General features: G+C 47.4%; 1 long non-coding RNA gene across 1 annotated transcript in view; it reads left to right on the top strand.

Moving 5' to 3' along the window:
* The window catches only part of LOC147726250 (uncharacterized), a 72,055-nt gene that overhangs the window by 14,855 nt on the left and 34,077 nt on the right, over positions 1-23,123 (top strand). Inside the window, exon 2 of the long non-coding RNA XR_015309273.1 lies at positions 18,373-18,551. This is a non-coding gene — a long non-coding RNA (uncharacterized LOC147726250). The remainder of the gene's footprint in view (positions 1-18,372; positions 18,552-23,123) is intronic.

The following is a 23,123-nucleotide window of genomic DNA, read 5'->3' on the forward strand; positions in this document are numbered from 1 at the left end:
GTGGTAAGAATTTGGGTCCCAGTCCCTTCTTCCACATTTTTACATGGCTTCTCTCCTTTCTTGGAGAGTATACACATTGTATTAGTATTTTCATCTATACTACTATTCTAAAGGAAGAACTTTGAACCTTTGAGGCGGGTAAACTCGGGAACCACAGCGCCAATCCAAACACCCGATACATCGTTGGAATTGGCAGGGTCTGTAGATGGACATAGGCTATATAAAATTAAAAAAATATACGTTATTTAAAATATTTACCTAAAAAAAAAAAAGTAGTCCCTTGGAAGTAGCGCCGGCCGGCCGCGACGTGCGCGGGGAGGAGCGGCGGACAGGCGGGGAGGAGCCGTGGACAGGCGGTGAGGAGCGGCGAGGAGCGGCGGACTGACAGGGAGGAGCGGTGAGCGGCGGATGAGGTAGGGGAAATACAAAAGCTACAGGCGGGGAGGAGCGGTGAGTGTAGGTGAAATGCAGGGAGGAGCGGTCAGCGTAGGTGAAATACAGGCGGGGAGGACCGGTGAGCGTAGGTGAAATACAGGCGGGGAGGAGAGGTGAGCGTAGGTGAAATACAGGCAGGGAGGAGCGGTCAGCGTAGGTTATATACAGGCGGGGAGGAGCGGTGAGCGTTGGTGAAATACAGGCGGGGAGGAGCGGTCAGCATTAAATGAAGCAAAAGAGGTAGCAAACCGTGCATTACAAAAGTGAGAATCGTGACCCAACAAAATACAAGAGCTAGCAAACGGTGCATTACATGAGGAAAAAGTGACACGTGTAGGTTACAAAAGCATACAAACGAAACATAGAGGTATAATACTGCAATATATGAAGGAAGGCTCCGGGGGACCCACGAACATTACAAAAGTGAGTGCATTACAAAAGTGAGAATCAGACAAAAGTTGGAATCGTGAGCCAACAACATACAAGAGGTAACAAACGGTGCATACATGAGGAAAAAGTGGCAGGGAGGAGCGTTGAGCGTAAGTGAAATACAGGCGGGGAGGAGCAGTGAGCATTAAATGAAGCAAAAGAGGTAGCAAACCGTGCATTACAAAAGTGAGTGCTTTACAAAAGTGAGAATCGTGAGCCAACAAACAGTGCATTACATGAGCAAAATGTGACATGTGCAGGTTACAAAAGCGTACAAAGGAAACATAGAGGTATAATACTGCAATATATAAAGGAAGGATCCGGGGGACCCACGGACAACGTCGGGCGGGCGGGGGTCCTAAAGCATGATTGCTCCCGGACAAGGTCGGGACGGGCTGCTAGTTCTTTATTAAAGGAGGAGGATGGGTATGTCGTATTTACCTTTTCACTTTTCTTTCCTCGTTATGTGGTCCTTTTCCCTCTCGTGATGTGGTTTCTACTGTTCATCCCTGAGTTATGACAATTGACTTCTATTGTATTTTGTTGTCTATAGTTGTGTTTCATTATTCTTCTATTTTATAGGAAGACATAAAATCCTCCTAAAGAAGTATAAGAGGGAAGGGATTAGAATCAAACAGGAGTATTTTACCTCTCTAACCACCTCACTCTCTTCGCCGAAAGAGCTGTTCAAGATAGTAGATACGCTCACATCACTGAAGGTACCAGATCCCGTGATGAGTTCACAGCAGCTCTGTAATGACATTGTACAATTTTTCCAATCTAAAATTGTCGATATATACTCGGCCTTAGAGCTTCAGAGGGCGGCCTTGTCGTTCACACCGTGTCCATCTGTCCCTTCTATAACATCCTCCAAGGAGTTGCTGCCGGGGTGTTTGTCCAGCTTTCCACCTCTTTCCCTCCAGGAACTTGAAGTCCTTCTGTTAAAGACCAGATCGGCCTCCCCCTTAGACCCTTGCCCCTTGAAGCTTCTCAAACAATGTAAGGAGTCTCTCCTGCCCATCTACTTAGAGATCATGAATCGGGCAATGAAGGACGGTACTTTTCCCGTACAATGGAAAAGAGCAGTGGTTAAACCACTGCTAAAAAAGCCCACACTTGACCCGGGAGTCCTCAAAAATTTCCGCCCCATTTCGCTGCTCCCAGCCCCTGCAAAGATGCTGGAAATCCATCTAAACAAGCATCTTGCAGCCTTTCTGGAAACCTCTGGCCTTTTAGATCATTCGCAGCATGGTTTTCGGAGAGAGCATAGTACTGAGTCGGCCCTCACCATTGTGCTTGATAATATCCGCACAAAAGTGGATAAGGGCCAGACTACCCTCCTCATTCTGCTAGATCTCACGGCTGCGTTTGACACCCTGTCTCCCTCAGTGTTAACATCCAGACTGAGGGAGATAGGGGTTGAGGGGCCAGCACTCAGTCTGCTGACCTCTTTCCTTGGCCAGAGGGAACAGAAAGTCAAGATGGGGGAGTTCCTATCTCCATCCCACCCTGTGCAGTGTGGGGTCCCTCAGGGGTCGGCCTTAAGTCCGACCCTTTTTAACATCTATGTGACCCCACTTGCCAGGCTGATTAGATCTTTTGGGATGGAGGTAGTATCCTATGCCAATGACACGCAGATCCTGATGTCTCTCGCCCAACCTTCCATCTTGGCTGCCTCCAATTTTAGACACTGCATGGAGGCAGTGGCTCAATGGATGTCTGCAATTCATTGAAGCTCAATGGCGAGAAAACAGAGATTCTGGTGTTCGGAGGCAAGGAGGACATCTGGTCGGCGGATTGGTGGCCTCCATCCCTGGGCCAGTGCCCTATACCCACTGCCTTGGCCAGGAATTTAGGAGTCATGATTGATCCTACTCTGGGGATGAGTCACCAAGTAAACAGGACCATCTCCACCTGCTGGGGCATAATAAACATCCTGCGGAAGATAAAATACTATCTGTCCCCTCAAGCCAGGAAGCAAGTGGTAGTTGCTTTAATAGGCTCGAGATTAGATTATTGCAATGCCCTACTTCTAGGCATTAACAAGGGCCTCATAAGGAGACTTCAAATGGTACAGAATGCCGCAGCAAAATTTGTACTAGACCTACCCAAGCGGGCTTCCGCTACGGCTGCAAGGAAAAGTTTGCACTGGCTCCCGATAGAGTCCAGGATCTCTTTTAAGTCCCTATGTCTGATCTATGGGGTTTTGGCTTCAAATGGGTCTAGAGGCCTGAGGGAACTGCTGGTTCCCTATTCTCCCGTTAGAACTCTGCGCTCAGCCAATAAGTCTCTGCTGGCAATCCCCCGTGTCCGCAGAGCCAAATGGGGTGGCAGAGCCTTCTCAACCTTGGCCCCTAAGCTGTGGAATGCTCTGCTAACCGAGATTAAATCCCTCCCCACTAAGCAAGCCTTTAGGAAGATGCTCAAAACGTGGCTATTTGCCAAAGCCTACCCCTAGCTCTGGATTTGCCTTTTTCTGATTTCTTTGGTTAGGCGCCTTGATGCCTTTGGGCTTAGTTGCGCGTTTATAAATTTCATTTCATTTCATTTCATAGGAAGGAGATAATATAGTATCTTCATGTTGTATTATAATGTTCTATGTTATCTTGTTCCTGGCTGCTGAGCCAGTGTGAGTGTTCTCTGTGGAATGTTGGTGTGTGGACCAAGAGTGGAATGCTTGGGTGACTGGTGTGAGTGGTGACAGTTGGTGATGGGCTGAGCAGCTAGCTGGCTGCTCCTGGTGGGGCTGCTGTCCAGGATCTATGCTACATGTTGTCCACTTAAATAAACCTACTTAAACATCATCTACTAGCATGGACTACTTTACTACAATCTCCCTGGCCAGCCGAAAGACAGAAGGAACCTTTCCTCCCTGCCTGTTTACATATGCTCTTACAGTTTGATTGTCCTAAAGCAGACCGCTTGATTCTTGATTTGCACTGCTTCAAACTCCCTCCAGTTGGAAGAACACTAAATCTCTGGAACAGACCATCTTCCCTGAGCTTTGTCTTTTTCCAGGACCGCTCCCCAACCTTTCTTGCTGGCATCTGAGGAGCTGGCTTATTCAATTGCCACCTTCCCTGGCATGAGCACCCACAGGAGCTTTTACCGGACCTGTGGAGAAACTGTCACCAAACCCTTGTAATCTTATGAGAGGGGATTCCAATGGTTTAATAAATGGTAGGCTAATGAATTTAGGTGAAGTCGGCTATAAGTCACAAAAGCAAGTGCAGAAGTAATCTTTTCTGACTCCGTACCCACAACCTTGCTGATGCTTGAGTTCTTTGAAGGAGGTCTGACAAATGCTAGTCTGTTTGCTCTTTTCGGGGAAAGAAACACCTCTCCTAATTCCGATACACTGAAGCGACTGCACCGGGTGAAGATGTGATTTGCCGAGATTGTTCAGGAAGCCATTCCTCCAAACTACAACTCTGACATCACTCTTCACCTTTGAAAAAGAAGATCTAATTAACCTATCATCAAGATAGTGGTATAAATGGATACCTTTAGAATTAATAATTCCCACCAGTGAAGCCAAGAGCTTTGTAAAAACTCTTAGTGCTTAAGTTAACCCAAATGGCAGGACTCCAAATTGGTAATGATAGGCCCCTATCACAAAGCACAGAAACATCTAGTGGTCTGGGTAGATTGGCACATGCAGATAGGTATCCAGCATATCCCCCCTGTTTCAACAATGGGGGGAAATGCTGGAGGGGAGGACTCTTCCTGGCTTGCAAGGCTGCCCCAACTGCCATATTATTCATTTCCTGAAGTGAAGCCTGTGAGGGAGCCTCCGTAAAGGGCCCAGGAAGCCTCTTTCACCACCTCCTCCATATGGTAAGTGGGAAAGACAAATCGTTAAATCTCACCAACGCTACCAAAGAGAACGCAGAGAGCAACCGACTTCCTGTTTGTCATTTTGTTTCTTAGTAAAGCGCCCTCTCGCGCTAATACTCCTGACATTTCCAAATTACATGATATCTTAAAATAGGCAGACTTAAAATGAAGACTGCCTAATTAAGTGTTCGATAGTTGACAGTGAAAAACCCGTGCTTCTGGCCTAAATTATTACTAAACAAACCCAATACGTAGCACGACCTGAAAGACTGCTATAACAAGTCTGGCACAGCGCATGCAAACTGCCAGAGTCCTGCCTGCTAGTGCAAGTTGTTTAGGACTACGAATACACAGTAGCACTTTCTTAAATTGAGGTTACTACAGCAGAGCTTCCTTAAAACATAACACCAATACAAACATTACTTAAGAGAAAGTAGTTCATCCCTGCACCCGGTGACAGGCACCTCAAGGGATCAACAGGGGGGCACCATAGGTGCCAATGGCGGCCTTGCACCCATGGAGGCTCTGCAGGGGTCCCCAAAGACAGATTCCCAATGCCTTTCTATGTCGGAAAGGCCGGCACCGAAAGGCAGTGGAAAGCTGCCATCGTAATCCCTCAGCAGGAAAGAGCTGGCCGTGGGATTACTGAAGGCCTTCCAAATGGCGGACGGGTTTTTCAAGCCTGTGGTAAGCCATTTGGAACTCCTTTTTGGAATAATTTCCGACCGACTCCATCAAAATGGGTTGGGCGAAAATTATTCCAAACAAGAGATTATGATGCAGTAAGAATTGCTCTGACCGGCAGTCAGAGCCATTTCTTACTGCATCGTAATCGGGCCCATAGCATTGGGGGTCCCATAGGCCAAATTAAAGGGACCATCCTAATCCTTACGGCGGTGCCTGGTAGGCACTGCCACCATTTCAGAGATAGGAAGGCCTCCGCAGCACCGACGGTCTCAAGGAGTCCATCGGATGCGTGCTAGTCTGAGTTTCCGACCGCCACAGAACCGCCTGCCATCATTATATGGTGGGCGGGAAATGGCCTTACAATGGAGGTGAGATCGCCATGACAGCCTGTCGGTGGTGGTCTCAGTGTGATCGTCATGACCCCATAATTTTAAACCATAGAACCATCTTTTCAATACAGCAGCTTATATTCTCTGTTAATGACAACAGCGATAACTGAGGAAAAAAATAATTCTACAATATAAGAACTGTGAAGATTATTTTATTATTTTGATTCTTTAATATAAGAGGAGTGAAGTCTCAAGATTTTGATTCTATCATATTAGAAAAGTGAAGGCTGTTTTAAGATCTTGCTTCAACCTTGATTTGAATGCATCAGCTAAGGTCATGCTTTTAGACATGTCATCAGCATCTGACTTGGTCTTGCACCCCATTCTGTTGAACAGACTATGGAGGATTGGAATTCAAGGGAAAATGTTAGCCTGGATTAAATTGTATCTGGAGGAAAGATCTCTAGCAGTATTTCTTATAGATTTCACTGCGTCACTTCTATGACCCTTTCTTGCGTCAAAACGCCCCCCTTGCATACATTATACCAGGCGCAGGTATAATGTGGCGCAGGGGTTTGCAAAGTGACGCATCTACCTAGATGCGTCACTTTGTAAATATGGCGCAACAAGGCGCATTTTTTACGCCACTGGTGCGTCACAAAATGTGACGCACCTGCAGCGTAAAAGTGAAGTACAGCCTCTTAAATGAGGCCCATAGTACCTAACCAACTCTCTTTAATGATCTAACTAGTGTATTAGTGAATGGATGGACCTATTTTAACAGAATTCAGCGAGGGTATCCCAGACACTGGTCGTGAATACACTGTGTCATAGGACTCCACCTGTAGCTCACCAAGGAGGCATATAAAACCCAAAATGCAAATTGCAGAAAACGGATGCATCCAAATCTTGATCTAAACAGGCAGAGGAGCCATTGTCATACTTGTCAGCAGCCTACAACCCGCCGACCAGCTGAGGTTCTCTGAGTCATGAGCATGATCCGACCAGGCCTGGAACTAGCAGACACTGAAAAACATACTAATAGGTCATGAAGTGCTTTTGGGTGTGTTGGAACTGGGGTAGCCTGGCCTAGGGCAAGACGGATATTTCAGAGGAACAGTGTAAAGGTTGCAGACCACCCAACAGTAAAACCACGCAATAGCACTCAAAAAGAAAACGCTACACCAAAATGTGGAAAAATAAGTACTGCTTTATAAAAATAATATATATCTTTGCTCTTTTTACTTTTAGAATTCACAATTAAATTACACTTCAGTTTGTGTGGAATATAGCAGGAATACTTTTCAATTCTAAATCATATTAACAACCAGCGTTTGTAGTATAGACAGTTCACTTAGATGACTGGCAGATAATTCTTACACTTTTATAACTCCGTTAGGCAATTACTGTACTCAGCTTACTATGCATCATCTCTCACTACAGTACTACTCTAAAGTTTGGCAAGATCAACCTTTTAACTAGATCAGGGTAACACTTTCCTTTACATAAATAGCGTTTGTAGTTCTCTTTCTTATCCTGTTAGAGAGAAATGGGTTAAGAACCACTTAAATCAGCTTTATATAGAACCCTGTCAGGGATTCCTCATAGACGCTGTACTCCCAGAGTCAGAGTCTCAATTTATATACAGTTAATTCTGTGGAAGTCAATCCCCCACGTAGCTACCTCCTTACTTGTGACTGTTGTTAGGATAGCTCTGCGCCAGAGGTCAGGGATTATCAAGCGCGAGGGCCCGGGGAACCAAGGCTGAAGAGGCTCTCTCTCGCCTCAGGCCGACTCCTCCGCACTGCACTCGCGCTGGAATTGATCAGGGCAGACACCACAATGCCCCAAACCCCTACCGGGCCTCGTATCTCTCCCTCCCTGCCCGGGCCAGCTCCTCAGTGTGGCGCTTGGGCAGGAGGGACAAGCCGATTGCTCCGCAACCTGTAGAAGCCGCCGGCGCCTCTCCTCAACGCTGGACGGCAAAGACGCTTCTTCCGGCGGGCATGCGCAGTAGCGCGCATGCCGGTGACTCCTCCCGCTCCGAGGAAGGAACACTACACTCCCGGGCCTGCTCGATCTTAGGCCCCTCCTGCGCCAGGGATACCTCACTGCTTGGGCATGCGCGCAGAAGCAGCGTCTCCCAAATGGAGATCGCGCACTCGCGTCAGCGCCTGCCCGCTTCCTCCTCTCTCCCTGGGACCGGGGAAATTACCTCAGGGCTGTTACTTCCTCACAGCATCAGCGACCACAGCGCTAATCCAGCGCTTCTCCGCAGAGGCCGAATTGGGGTTTTCACTGCACAGCCTTCCTCCGCTTCCGCCCCAGTCAGTAAGTGATGAACTTAGGAGGAGGGGGGGGGGAAGAAAGACTCTGCCAGCAAGGAAAGTCACGGCAGCCAGTGGCAGGATACAGTTGGCTACTGCTACTGGGGGGGGGGTCACAGGATTTACCCCTACCTCTTCTAAACACTGCTCAAGGAGAGCCTCTCTCTCTGCTGGGCAGAGGACTGCGCACCGCAGCACTGCAGTCTCCTTCTCCTGAAAGCTTCCCCTGTATATTTTTAGTCAAGGGGCAAGCTAGGCGCCCAAGGTCTCCAGTAACCCTCAACAGCGGGGCCAGGGCAAGTAACCAAAAGGGGAGTAGTGGGGTGGATCAGTAAGGCAGCTTCCCAGTCCAGGAGGTCAACCCTATGTCTAACCTTTTCCCACCCTTAGCTACAGCCTGTCCTCCAGCTGACTCTCACAGGTAGACAAAATGGCTGCCCCGCATTCCCCCTTATATAGGCTGCCCTTCAGTGGTCCAGAATGGACCAGAAGGTTCTAGAATGCCCTATGCTAGGCTATGGCCAAGTTCTGTGTGTGACAGTTAGGGCAGTTGGTGGCCACCATTTTAGGTGGTGCCAACTTTCCTGTCAGAACAGGCCTCTGGGCCTGAAGTAAAAGATTATGAGGGGGAGAAAGAACACCTATCCCCCTGGCCAACACCTACAAAAAGTCAGTAGACAAAAATTATTAAGGGTATGAGGGGCAAAAAGGGGACAAAATAAATAATAATGAGGAGGGACTACGTCAAAAAGCTAGACAGGTCTAACACGCGTCCCCCCCAGCTGAAAGTGGGGAGAACTACCCAACCCCTTGGGAGTCCTCATCACTAAGGCGTAAATACCTGGAGAGACCGTCTGCATTGGCGTGGTCCACTCCAGGCCGATGTTCCACCCGGAAGTCCATTCCCTGTAGGGAGATGGACCACCTCAACAACTTGGGATTTTCCCCCTTCATTTGCATTTGCATCAGCCAACGAAGGGGTCGGTGGTCAGTCTGAACCAGGAAGTGCGAGCCAAAGAGGTATGGCCGCAGCTTCTTCAGAGCCCACACCACCGCAAAAGCTTCCCTCTCAATGGCACTCCACTTCTGTTCCCGGGGAAGCAGTCTCCTGGATAAGAAGACTACAGGTTGATCCAGGCCCTCTTCATTCAGTTGCGATAACACTGCCCCAATGCCATGTTCTGATGCATCTGTTAGGACAATGAACTCCTTGGAGAAGTCTGGGGCCTTCAGGACCGGTGCCGCACACATTGCCTGTTTCAACTGTTTCTCGAAAGCTTGCTGACAAGCTCCCGTCCAAACTACCCGTCGAGGTTGTTTCTTGGAGGTGAGCTCTGTGAGGGGTGCTACAATAGTGCCATACCCCTTCACAAAGCGACGGTAGCAGCCTGTGAGGCCCAGGAAAGCTCGGACCTCAGTCTGTGTCTTGGGGGGTTCCCAGGCCATGATTGCCTCAATCTTCGCCTGCAGGGGCTGCACAGTCCCCCTACCCACCAAGTGTCCAAGGTACACAACCGACCCCTGCCCAATCTGGCATTTGCTGGCCAACCCAGCTTGTCTCAGGGCCTGGAGAACGGCTTGCAAATGCTGCAGATGGTCCTCCCAACTGCTACTGAAGACAGCGATGTCATCCAAGTAAGCAGCAGAGAAACTCTCCATTCCAGAGAGGACCTGGTTCACCAGCCGCTGAAATGTGGCAGGGGCGTTCTTGAGCCCAAAGGGCATCACACAGAACTGGTAGTGTCCCTCAGGCGTGGAGAAGGCTGACCTTTCCCTTGCTCCATCTGTCAAGGAGATCTGCCAGTACCCTGAAGTGAGGTCAAAGGTACTCAGATATTGGGCAGCTCCTAGCCGGTCAATCAATTCATCCGCCCTAGGGATCGGATGAGCATCAGTCCTTGTCACTGAATTCAGTCCTCGGTAATCCACACAGAACCTCAGTTCAGGTGTGGTGCCTGGTGGTACGGCTTTTGGCACGAGCACCACCGGACTGGACCAAGGGCTGTTGGAAGGTTCAATTACTCCCAGCTCTAGCATCTTGGCAACCTCTCCATGGATGCTAGCCTTCACCTTGTCAGACAGCCGGTAGGTCTTCGACTTCACTGGTGGGCTGTCTCCTGTGTCCACGTCATGGGTACACAGTAGAGTCCTTCCCGGGACAAGGGAGAACAACGAAGAGTACTGCTCCAGGATCTGGCGGCAGTCCTCCCGTTGCTCAGGAGTTAGAGTAGGAGAGAGAATCACTCCCTCCACTGACCCATCCTTCTCTTGAGACGAAAAGAGATCTGGGAGAGGTTCGCTTTCCGCTTCCTCTTCCCCGTCAGTCACCATCATCAACATGACTTTGGGCCTCTCATGGTGGGGCTTGAGACGGTTGGCATGCAGCAGCCGTAGGGGCTGTCGAGGGGTCTTGAGGTCCACCAGGTATGTGGCCTTACCCTTCTTTTCCAACACCTCAAAGGGGCCTGTCCAGCGATCCTGGAGGGCGCTAAGCTCTCCAGGCTCCATCACCCACACTTTCTGTCCAGGCTCCAATTCCACCTGGTGAGCATTGTGGTCATACCACTCCTTCATGACTGCCTGGCTGGCCTCCAAGTTGTCAGAAGCTTGCTTCCACAACTTCGCCATTTGGCTCCTGAAGGCCAGCATGCAGCTCACCACATCCTGGGGGGGTTTCCTGGGAGACTTCTCCCAACCATCCTTCACCAGGCTGAGAGGACCGCGTACAGGGTGCCCATACAGAAGCTCAAAGGGGCTGAAGCCCACTCCCTTCTGGGGCACTTCCCTGTAGGAAAACAGTAAACAGGGTAGGAGGACGTCCCATTTCCTCCGCAGGCTTTCGGGCAGACTTCTGATCATGCCCTTCAAGGTCTTATTAAACCTCTCAACCAGTCCATTCGACTGGGGGTGATAAGGAGTGGTGAATCGGTAGGTCACTCCACACTCCTTCCACATTGCCCGCATGTAAGCTGACATGAAGTTGGTCCCCCTGTCAGACACAACTTCCTTGGGAAATCCCACTCGGGTAAAGATTCCCATTAGGGCTCTTGCCACTACAGGTGCAGTGACTGTCCTCAGAGGAATTGCCTCTGGGTACCGTGTGGCATGATCCACCAGAACCAGGATAAACCTGTGACCAGCTGTTGTTGGTGGATCCAAAGGCCCTACAATGTCGATGCCTACCCTCTCAAAGGGTATGCTAACGACTGGAAGTGGTTCCAGGGGAGCTTTTAGCTTCACCCCTGTTTTCCCACTGGCCTGGCAGGTTACACATGTCCGACAGTAAGTGTTGGACGCCACTTTCATCTGAGGCCAGTAAAAGTGGAGGACAAGCTGTGCAAAGGTCTTGTCCTGGCCGAAGTGTCCTGCCAGGGGTATGGCATGAGCCAATTCCAAAAGAAAGGCTCGGTACTGTTGCGGGACTACCAAGGCCCTTGATGAACCAGGCAAGGGTACCTTGGGTTCACTGTAGAGGAGTCCATCCTCCCAGTAAATATGGTAGTGTCCCGTAACATCACCTGCTGCTTGGGCTTCAGCCTGTCGCCTCAGTCCCTCAAGGGTGGGGCACTCCCTCTGCCCCTTACAGAATTCCTCTCTGGTAGGACCTCCCTCCACATGCCACTCCGCAGGGATGGGTAAATCCTCCAGAGAGTCTACTTCCCCCTCCACGGACTCCTGGTCCACCACCGCAGGTGGCCGATCTGTCTCATGGGGTGTGGAAGCCGGAGCAGGCTTTCTCTGTCTCCGGGTCTGTCCCTTCTTAGCAGCGGGTTGGGCCATTGTTCCAGGCTCCAACCCAGGCGAACTCCCTCTCCGGGCAGTCGCAGACCGTGTGCTGACACAGGCCCAGTCAGGTGTACCCAGCATCGCAGAATGCGTCCGGTATTCCACCTCTCTCCAAGTGTTGTGTTCCATGTCATTCCCCAACAGACAATCGACTGGCACGGCAGGGCTTACGGCAACTCGAAGTGAACCTGCAACCCCCTCCCACTCAAAGGGAACCTCAGCCACTGGATAGTGGCCCATTCTGCCGTCAGCCATCGCGGCGGGGTGGAGTACATTAGGAACAACCTGCTCTGGAGACACCAGCTGACTTCTCACCATAGTCATACTGGCTCCTGTATCTCTCAGAGCCTCCCCTCTCTGGCCATTGATGGTAACCCATTGCCCATACTTTGTAGTATTTGGGGGCACCTGGATCTTTGGCACCATCTCCCGCTCTCCCAGGGACACTAAGGTGACACCCGCCCACTCACCCCCCTTATCTAAGGGCAACTCCTCCCCGAGCGCTACACTAGCGACTCCCGGTGACTTTCCTCCGGTGGGAGGGGGTGGTCTCTTTGGGCATCTGACATCCCCCTTATAATGTCCAACACCACCACATTCAAAACAGTGGAGAACCCTTGGCTGCTGGCTTTGGCCAGGATTAGGGTTTCTGGGCGGGTTTGCCCTAGGGGTGAAACCTGCTCCCTTCCCTTGGAAGTTATTTTGGGGACCTTTAGAGAACTCTTTCTTTTTCTCTCCCCCCTCCTTCTTCTGGGGGGCGCCCTGTCCGGCTTTTTGAGATTCCCCTCCAGTCCCCTTAGAGGACACCCGGGTACTTGCCCAGATGTCCGCCTCCTCTGCAAGCTTCCGGGGATTGGTCAGCTTGCTGTCCACCAGGTGTTGGCGCAGCTCGGGAAAACATTTCTCGAGGAGGTGTTCTCTCTAAAATAGATCGTACAGCCCCTCATAATCTTTTACCTCACTGCCCTTGACCCAACCCACTAAGGCCTTTCTGGCGTAGTCAAGGAAGTCCACCCAGTTCTGAGTGCTCAATTTGTGGCTCCCCCTGAACTTCTGTCGGTACCTTTCTGGGGTAAGCCCGAACTTCCTTATCAACGCCAGCTTCATGGTGGGGTAGTTTGTTTGTTCCTCTGGTTCCAGGGCCAGCAAGGTGTCCCGACCAGCAGGAGGCATGTACTTATACAAACTACCCCCCCAGTGCTTCTCCTGCACCCCATGAACCCTCAGAGAAACCTCATAAGCAGCCAGCCACTTAGCTATATCGTCCCCCTGACTGAAGCTCGCTATCAGGTCTTTTGGTAAATAGGGTTTGGTCTCCCTGGCTGTCTCCTTTTGGTTCGCTACCACCATTCCTTTCAGGAGAGGACCCCCTTCTCAGGCTTTGGGGCTTCAGTTCCTTCAGTCTGAACTCGTGGGCCATCCTCCTCTCCTCTTTCTCCTGCTCCAACTTAGCCAACTCCCACCTCAACTGTCTTTTCTCCCTCCTATCGGTGAGCTCGGCTTCCGTTAGGCTTCCCCCAGAGGCGCTACTGCCCCTTCTGGAGTAGGACACTGGTCCTGGGAGTAAGTTTTCCCCCTCAGAGCGGAATAAACCTTCTACCCCCCCCACCGTGTCCTGGTCGGCCTCTTCATCCTCCTCCTTCTTTTCTTGGTGTGCCTCCACCCAAGCCCTAAGACTTGTCTGGAGCTCCCCCTTCCTGGCACCATGTTTGAAAAATACCCCCATTTGCTGGCAGAACATTTTCAACTGTGACACAGAATAGACTTCCAGGTTTTCCATAGCGAACTCCATTGTGAGTCAGGCAAACCTATATAACACACCAGAAATTTCAGAGTTGCAAGAGCAACCTAAAGCCACCTCCACCCACCACCAGGAACAAATTTGGAAAAATCAAAAAGACAAATTGGGAGGGCCGCAAGGAGAAAACTCCTGGTGTAGCTTTAGTGTATTACGTTGAATTACTATTGAGTAGCTGCAACCAAGTCAGGATCCCACCGCTAGGCACCAATATGTTGGAACTGGGGTAGCCTGGCCTAGGGCAAGACGGATATTTCAGAGGCACAGTGTAAAGGTTGCAGACCACCCAACAGTAAAACCACGCAATAGCACTCAAAAAGAAAACGCTACACCAAAATGTGGAAAAATAAGTACTGCTTTATAAAAATAATATATATCTTTGCTCTTTTTACTTTTAGAATTCACAATTAAATTACACTTCAGTTTGTGTGGAATATAGCAGGAATACTTTTCAATTCTAAATCATATTAACAACCAGCGTTTGTAGTATAGACAGTTCACTTAGATGACTGGCAGATAATTCTTACACTTTTATAACTCCGTTAGGCAATTACTGTACTCAGCTTACTATGCATCATCTCTCACTACAGTACTACTCTAAAGTTTGGCAAGATCAACCTTTTAACTAGATCAGGGTAACACTTTCCTTTACATAAATAGCGTTTGTAGTTCTCTTTCTTATCCTGTTAGAGAGAAATGGGTTAAGAACCACTTAAATCAGCTTTATATAGAACCCTGTCAGGGATTCCTCATAGACGCTGTATTCCCAGAGTCAGAGTCTCAATTTATATACAGTTAATTCTGTGGAAGTCAATCCCCCACGTAGCTACCTCCTTACTTGTGACTGTTGTTAGGATAGCTCTGCGCCAGAGGTCAAGGATTATCAAGCGCGAGGGCCCGGGGAACCAAGGCTGAAGAGGCTCTCTCTCGCCTCAGGCCGACTCCTCCGCGCTGCACTCGCGCTGGAATTGATCAGGGCAGACACCACAATGCCCCAAACCCCTACCGGGCCTCGTATCTCTCCCTCCCTGCCCGGGCCAGCTCCTCAATGTGGCGCTTGGGCAGGAGGGACAAGCCGATTGCTCCGCAACCTGTAGAAGCCGCCGGCGCCTCTCCTCAACGCTGGACGGCAAAGACGCTTCTTCCGGCGGGCATGCGCAGTAGCGCGCGTGCCGGTGACTCCTCCCGCTGCTCCCGCTCCGAGGAAGGAACACTACACTCCCGGGCCTGCTCGATCTTAGGCCCCTCCTGCGCCAGGGATACCTCACTGCCTGGGCATGCGCGCAGAAGCAGCGTCTCCCAAATGGAGATCGGGCACTCGCGTCAGCGCCTGCCCGCTTCCTCCTCTCTCCCTGGGACCGGGGAAATTACCTCAGGGCTGTTACTTCCTCACAGCATCAGCGACCACAGCGCTAATCCAGCGCTTCTCCGCAGAGGCCGAATTGGGGTTTTCACTGCACAGCCTTCCTCCGCTTCCGCCCCAGTCAGTAAGTGATGAACTTAGGAGGAGGGGGGGGGAAAGAAAGACTCTGCCAGCAAGGAAAGTCACGGCAGCCAGTGGCAGGATACAGTTGGCTACTGCTACTGGGGGGGGGTCACAGGATTTATCCCTACCTCTTCTAAACACTGCTCAAGGAGAGCCTCTCTCTCTGCTGGGCAGAGGACTGCGCACCGCAGCACTACAGTCTCCTTCTCCTGAAAGCTTCCCCTGTATATTTTTAGTCAAGGGGCAAGCTAGGCGCCCAGGGTCTCCAGTAACCCTCAACAGCGGGGCCAGGACAAGTAACCAAAAGGGGAGTAGTGGGGTGGATCAGTAAGGCAGCTTCCCAGTCCTGGAGGTCAACCCTATGTCTAACCTTTTCCTACCCTTAGCTACAGCCTGTCCTCCAGCTGACTCTCACAGGTAGACAAAATGGCTTCCCCGCATTCCGCCTTATATAGGCTGCCCTTCAGTGGTCCAGAATGGACCAGAAGGTTCTAGAATGCCCTATGCTAGGCTATGGCCAAGTTCTGTGTGTGACAGTTAGGGCAGTTGGTGGCCACCATTTTAGGTGGTGCCAACTTTCCTGTCAGAACAGGCCTCTGGGCCTGAGGTAAAAGATTATGAGGGGGAGAAAGAACACCTATCCCCCTGGCCAACACCTACAAAAAGTCAGTAGACAAAAATTATTAAGGGTATGAGGGGCAAAAAGGGGACAAAATAAATAATAATGAGGAGGGACTACGTCAAAAAGCCAGACAGGTCTAACAGGGTGCTTTTAAGTGTATGTAGACAGAGAGACATTAGCAGTATTATTAAACCTGAAATATCCTTTTAGTAAAATCAGGTCCTTTGCGTAAATAATGAGCGTCTCAGTGGGCTGCAGACTGCAAACTGGCTGCATGCCGAGTAAATCAGGCCTGACTTTCTGTGGGCTCAGGGCATGGCGTCGTCGATCAAAGGGGCCTTTCCTCTCTTTTCAGAAATGGTTAATGTCGTGTAGTGACAAGAACACATCAAAGAGTGGAATAGGAGTCAAGTGGTCCTAGCAGCGCCAGACAGCATTTGAAATGGCAAAGGAGCGAAGAAAATGACATTTAAAATGATCACTCTTCAGTCAGTTGCCAAGGGTGCAGACCAGAGAGTAATGAGTGTGTTTTCAGTTATCAGAACAAGCCTGGATATACAGTGATAGGGCCATATTTTATTGACAAGTCAACGCTTCTAAGCATTGCATTCATATTTTGGTATCACTATCAGGCTGCAGCACTGTAAGTTTAAATGTTAACGTAATTGTACAAATATGCCTCTTTTCTGTAAACCTACATGAGCTGGAAATGGTGTAAATGCATTCGATCACGTTCCTGGTAAGAAATGATACCACCTTAATGCAAGATGACATGATGAGAATAGTACACATTATAGGCTAAACTAGGGAAGAGTCATTAAAGTTGCATTTTCATCCAGTCTAAAAATCCAGCCAATAAACTGAAAGTATTTCGGGGAATTTGGTAGTCCCATTAAAAAGTGTTAATATTTTAATGTAGATACAGAGGCTCAGGCAGGGGTGTGGAAATCCTATAGCCTAATGCCCAGAACATACTGTGTGGGGTCAAGGTCAACACGTTTTTATGTTTATTTTGTCCTTGGGACAAGTAGGCCCAAACCCCTGCAGCACAAACCCTTTGGCTGCCAGTTAGCAGTGCCACCTTATATACCAGTGAAGGGCATTGTCTACAGTGAAGGTAGTATCTCTGTCCAATATTTAATGCTGTTCAGACTTGTATTTATGGTTCATTAATGCAAAGCCTTTGTTAGGGTGAGCGTTCTATGAAAATGCTGTAAGCTTGCATTGCATTACTGACAGTGGTGCCAGTATAAGAATGTGTACACACGTTTGCCTAGTTAAACAATGTGAGGCTTCATACAATGCTTTCAGAATGCTAGGTTTCTGAAGAAGCTTGAAAACAAGATTGATGATTCTTTGCTTTCAAAATAAAATGTGTGCAAAACATATGCAACTAGAAAAAACATGTTTTGCTAAATTACTGTGAAATTGTAGGTACTATTTCTTTGAAGCATCATTTAGTAAAATGTGTTTGATACATGGTAGTATTTCCCAAAAATATTTATAAAGGAATATCGGTGTAATCAGATTCAACAAGATTATGGGGCAAAAAATTAAAATAAAAAAACATTGGCAGAACCAATAGGTCTGACATTGAGGGCCAGCCTTTGGTTTTGTCAGTGCATGTCTTGTATTGACATGTTTTTTGTTAAACGTTATTGTTTTGGAAGATGCCAAGCCCTCTCCAACATAACAAGCATTGGCAAAAATAGTTTTCGGTCATAAAAAGCTTACAGCGCCACAGTAGTCCATAGGATTTACTATCCAACACAGATCAGAATTTGTTTTGTATAGTTTCCCAAAGCAACACAGAGTTGCGCAATGCGCTGCTTTGCATTACTTTGTTTCAAGGGGCGTCCCATGGGTGGTACACGTGCGTTTTCATGCAACAACTCATGGGTTTTGCCGCTGTGGTCCTGTGAAAACGGGCCTCGTTATGTAAGGTTATGGTTCCGTCAGTATTTTGGTGATGTTGAACCGTATTTAGTGAGTGCGGCTAATGTGAAGTGAATTCGTCACGTTAGCTAGCGAAGTACATTACGCATTTGGAGATTTCGTCCCGAATATGGGTTTCATTTTGTTTGAGTCTCCATTTTGTCTTGCCATCACGCAGGCCGACGAATATGGTCGAACGAAAGAAGCGGCCTGGCCTTCATGTATTGGTATACATTAACAGGGTCTTTCTTGATCCCGAGGTGAATTGCAAGGATCTGATTCCTTCACCTAAAGCTGACCCTGCCGAGTCAATTTCCCTGGTTTGATCGTTGTCTGAGATTGCCCAACACTGTTCAGGATATCGTTAACTTTTAGTCTCCTTACACATGCCTTATCTTGCTCACTATCAGACATTGTTTCCTTTTCTATGCTCTTCATTACATGGATTGTGCTTTTCAATTATGGGTTTGTCCTGCTTGTGAAAATTGGATTTGGGACATTCCAAATGATTAACTTTGGGTTGGGACATTGCAAACTGAGCTTTTCGTCATGTGATACTTTGTTTGAGAATGTACCTCATTGGTTAACTTTTTGCGCAGTGGGAGTGTATGTTTGTAAATGTGAATATTGTGTATAAAAGGAGATGTCTTGCTCTACGAATTTGAGCAGTCTCCTGAAATACCCCCATTGTGTATTTTTAGGATCACTGTTACTGGCTGCAGCTAATAAACTTGGTCTCTGACGCCACCCAGAAGTTTTCCGTGTTTCTGTAAACCAAGACAGGTGAATCCGAAGACTTTGGACATGCCCCTGGCGCCGCTGGGTTCTAAAAAGCCAAGTTCTTCACCGCAAATCCCTATCTTCAAATTTTCGCAGACAGGTATGTGCACAAAAACCTTATGTCTCATAGAGGAAGAAGAAATGAGAAGGAATGTCTTAATTTTTCTTCATTTTTCCTTATTTGCCTGCGTGCTGCATTGTACAGCACACATACTAAGCAGGACAAGTGTTAGAGGGTAGTTTTTGTATGAGGAGAACTGGGGTTCCCTTGACAGAGAGCGACACAGAGGTATCCGTTTCTGTGACAGTGAAGTGCGTGAGGTATTAGTTTCCATGACCGAGAACTACACAGAGGGATGAGTTTCCATGACAGCTACACAGTTTGCCAAGTTAAACAATATGAGTATACATATGCTTTCAGAATGCTTTCAGAGGCATGAGTTTCCATGACTTACTGCAACAGAGACCCAAGATTTTCCGTGACAGAGAGCTTAGTACAGAGAGTTATGAGTTTTCTTGACCTAGAGTGAAATGTTCCCAAGAGTTTTCATGACAGCGACAGAGCCCCAAGAGTTTACATGACAGAGAGCTATCTACAGAGAGGCATGAGTTTCTATTAAAGAGAGGGACTGGGGTCCACGAATTTCCATGACAGAGAGATAGCTACAGAGAGGCATGGGTTTCCATGACACAGAGATACACGGAGGAATTAGGTTCCATGACAGACAGCAACAGAGAGGCATGAGTTTTCACGACAGGTACAGAGCTCCAAGTGCTTCCATGACAGAGCTTGCTGCACAGGGAATGCATTTCCATTACAGACCACAAAAGAGAGGCATGAGTTTCCATGACAGAGAGGCAGAGACCCAAGAACTTCCATGACAGAGAGCAACAGAAACCCAATAGTTTCCATGACAGAGGTAGACACTAGACAGAGGAATGAGTTTCCATGACAGACAGCGACAAAGAAGAATGAGTTTCCATGAGAGAGAGCGACAGAGACCCAAAAGTATCTGTTGCTAAGACCCAAAGGCCAGACTCCATTTGTGCTGGCCTGACTCAATTTTTTTTGCCTGATCATTGACCTAACTTTGACCTAGATATTGTCTGTCTGTATCTTTCGAAGATCTTGGGAAAGTGCCAAGTCATCTATACAACAACCTTGAAAAAACACCTAATGTGACCACAGTCTGGGACATGTTCCCTGTTATCTATATTTCGAGGTCAGAAAGCAAAGATAACATAAACAATGTAGCCTTAATTGATTTTCTTTTTTAATACTGGTTTTAGTGGTTCGTCTTAAGACTGTCATATTGATGCATATGGGTTATGTCTGGAATTTAATGGAAAATCCTCCATGTAGGGTAAAGGTCGTGGCTAATTCTAGAAAAACTCTATGCAGTGGGAAAGGACTCAGAGAGGCCCTCAGATTATTGCACGAGATCCTGACAGACTGTCAGATTACCGTACTGCTGCAACATCCATTCCTGTGCTGAGAGCTGATATCGAGCCAGTTCCGGGAGGAGAGGAGCTGAGCACAGCTGATGTGTGTTTTCCTTTATAAAGAATTATCTCTCCGGGCCCAAGGCTGATAACTACAGCTTCTTGCTATAAACAGATATGCAGTGCTCTGAACCCAAAAGAATGCTAAATGCGAGTAAACCTTCTCCTTGTTCTCAAGGTATAGCGTAAAAAAGTATTGGGGTGCTAATGACATTTCATGTATGTTAAAAATGTTCATATTATTCTCGATAATGACATGCGTAAATTTTGTCCTGCTTATATTCTGGTTAGTTATTATTCATGTGCTAAGCAAGAGGATGAGACTGTTGAAATAAAACACTTGTAAATGCAAAGTGTATTTTTCGTAGAGCAGTACCGGTGGACGATAATCTAAAGAACAGAGTTGGGTCTGAATTACTACTGCGTCCCAAACTCTTTTTTAAGGGACTGTTAATAACCCATAAAGCACAGACACCATATCAACAAGTGCGTTGAGTGGGGTTGTGTGGGGGCTACAACAACCTGGACTTTCTCTCCCAAGTGCTGATGCTCGGAACTCAGTACAGGCATCTGTGGCTGGGAACTGCAAAACTTGTGGAACTAACCCAAAGATTTGGTTTACACATCATTTCCATGACAGAGAGCAACAGAGACCCACGAGTTTCCATGACAGAGAGCTGCACAGACTGTTGAGAGTCCATGAAAGCGGTGGGGCAAATCTTCAAGGATAGTATTAGGAGTAGCAGGTAAATGTCTGGACTCTTCCACATGCAACATACAGGGAGACTAAAGAGAACAGTTTTATAGGTTGCAGAGGGAGGTTTTTCCTCTTTCTCCTTTTTCTCACATACAGATTACTCCTTGTTTCTCCCTTGGCTACTTTCCTGCCCACGCTAGCATTCCTCGTTCCCTTATGCTTCTTTTTCTTTTGTCATTTCTCGCGAGAAGTGCAATATTGCTGGCTTCCTATATTTGGCAATATAAATATTTAAATTTAAAGAAGATGCTGTAACTTACAGGTATGTAAGCACGCATCAGCATTGTCCTCTTTTCTGGTTCATTTAAGTTAATTATTTGCTGTTACTTCTTGCTCAACCTAACCTGCTGTGTTTGTAGTATGTTCTAACCTAATATTGGGTAGCTCTTTTGACGGAACCTAAGGAAGAGCCCTTTTACAACAAGCCCAGTATGTATGAGCCTGTACGCGAAAGTCTGCTTTGCAGTTAACAGTAATACTGACATTATTTACTTTCTTTTTTTATATGAACATTTTTGTTTTTATTTTCAACAGTAGCAGTACCATAAGGCAAACATATCCCAAATGAATTACATACACATCCATAGCAATTTCGGACAATCATGAGTGAGTGCGATTATTCTTCATGTGGATCCAGGTGATGGTTGTGTTGTGTAAAATGCCCAGGTTTATACACTTTAATCTAGTTAGGTTGTGAACGATGTTTCATCACACGATTATCAGACTTGAGTTTGGCTTCTCATGTGGAATGGGTGAAGGTGGGAGAAGAGATCTCGTGAATCTAATATCAGAGAGTAGGATTCCTGATTTTCTTGACAAAGATAAAGTTTAGGGCCAAAGAACAGGAGAAACCAGTGGCACTGGCTGAAAATAACTGGGATTGAGGTTGCCTTTTTTCATTGTTTATCAGGTAGGAAAGGGGAAGCTCTTCTGCAGGTCGCTAACCAACCTGCACCTGTGGGCCACTAACTTGCGCTTGCACAATAATGGTAAAACCACGGTTCCTGAGGAAGCTCATACCAAGCCTCGAGCAGAGGCCAATGAGACATAAGGAGCCCTGTGAAACATGCAATCTATCTCAGCCAAGGAGATCAACTCCCCACATTTAATTTATCGTCCCCTTTGAAGGAAATGGCACAGTCAATAATATGCCCCGTATATTGTGAAAAGGGCTGATTTTATCAGATCGATTGGCATATTATAACAAAAATATAGCACTTGGCTGAATTGCCTTACCCAATAAACCTAAGCATAACTGTGTGTACAGTTCACTCTAAAATATTATGCATGACACAATGATGAGATTTGATTTTCTTTTTGCAAATGTGATGCGAAACAAATTATTTTATGTAGGGTCAATGCAAGATTCAGAGCAGTTTTAATTTTTCTTTGGGAGAAATGATCACTAACTTAGCAACATTGTCTGAATCTTGCATTGACCCATTAAAAAAAGATATCTGCATTACAACTGGCCCTTCACCTAAAAGACTAAATCCAACCAAATGTGTGAATACAAATCAACGTTTTGCCCACCCCATAAATGCAACCCGCTTTAGCCTATCGGCTAACTCTCTCTCCTAGACCCACCAATCACCCCTTTGTGTTGCCTGTGCACAAAAGCTAAGCTTCCAGTTCTATAGTGTAGCCATATCTAGTCACAACCTTCTTCTAACTAGTGGTCTTCCACCATAACCAATACCTACCTACTAGCTTCCTGGAACTAACTGGTCTACCTTCAACTTTCCTTTAGCTCCATTTACCTCCCACTTCTTTCATTCTTGTAGCTTCTTTAGAAATGTTTTTCTTTCTTCCAGCCTACTGTTTGTGCACTTAAACCCCTGCCAGGCAGTGACCAGGCCAAATCAACAAGTGCTCTCGTGCCTGGTAACTCCATCCTAAAAAAATTCAAGTAACCACCCCTGCACCGAAAAAAATTCTCCCCTAACGTATTTTCCAGACCTCTGATTCCACCTGCTGTCATTTCTCCAACTCTCCATCCACAACCTCACCATTATTGACTTGACTAAAAATGCTCTCATCCCTATCGCATAAATGCATGTTGCAGTCTGTAACCGACTGATGCACCTTCTGCTCCTGAGAGAAGACATACAGATTATACTTTTTATTACCATGAAGGAAACCAGGCTATATATTTCTCCATGACAAATAGTTATCTTTCAATAGAAAATGCCTTCCTAAAATTCTTTATTCCCCTAATGCTCACACTTCTGTACAGTCCTGACCAACATCACACCTATATGTGCCATGGTTAAATCGTTCCTGATTGCTTTCCTCGCATAGCTTACATTTTCTTTAGAACCTTTCAAACAACTGGGACCAGAGGCTGACCAAACTCATCCCCCCATCTAAATCTAGAAAACCTCCAGTGGCCATAAACAGCGTATGCTACAC

The sequence above is a fragment of the Lissotriton vulgaris genome, chromosome 3_1, assembly GCF_964263255.1.
Source record: "Lissotriton vulgaris chromosome 3_1, aLisVul1.2, whole genome shotgun sequence".
In the NCBI taxonomy this organism is placed as follows: domain Eukaryota; kingdom Metazoa; phylum Chordata; class Amphibia; order Caudata; family Salamandridae; genus Lissotriton; species Lissotriton vulgaris.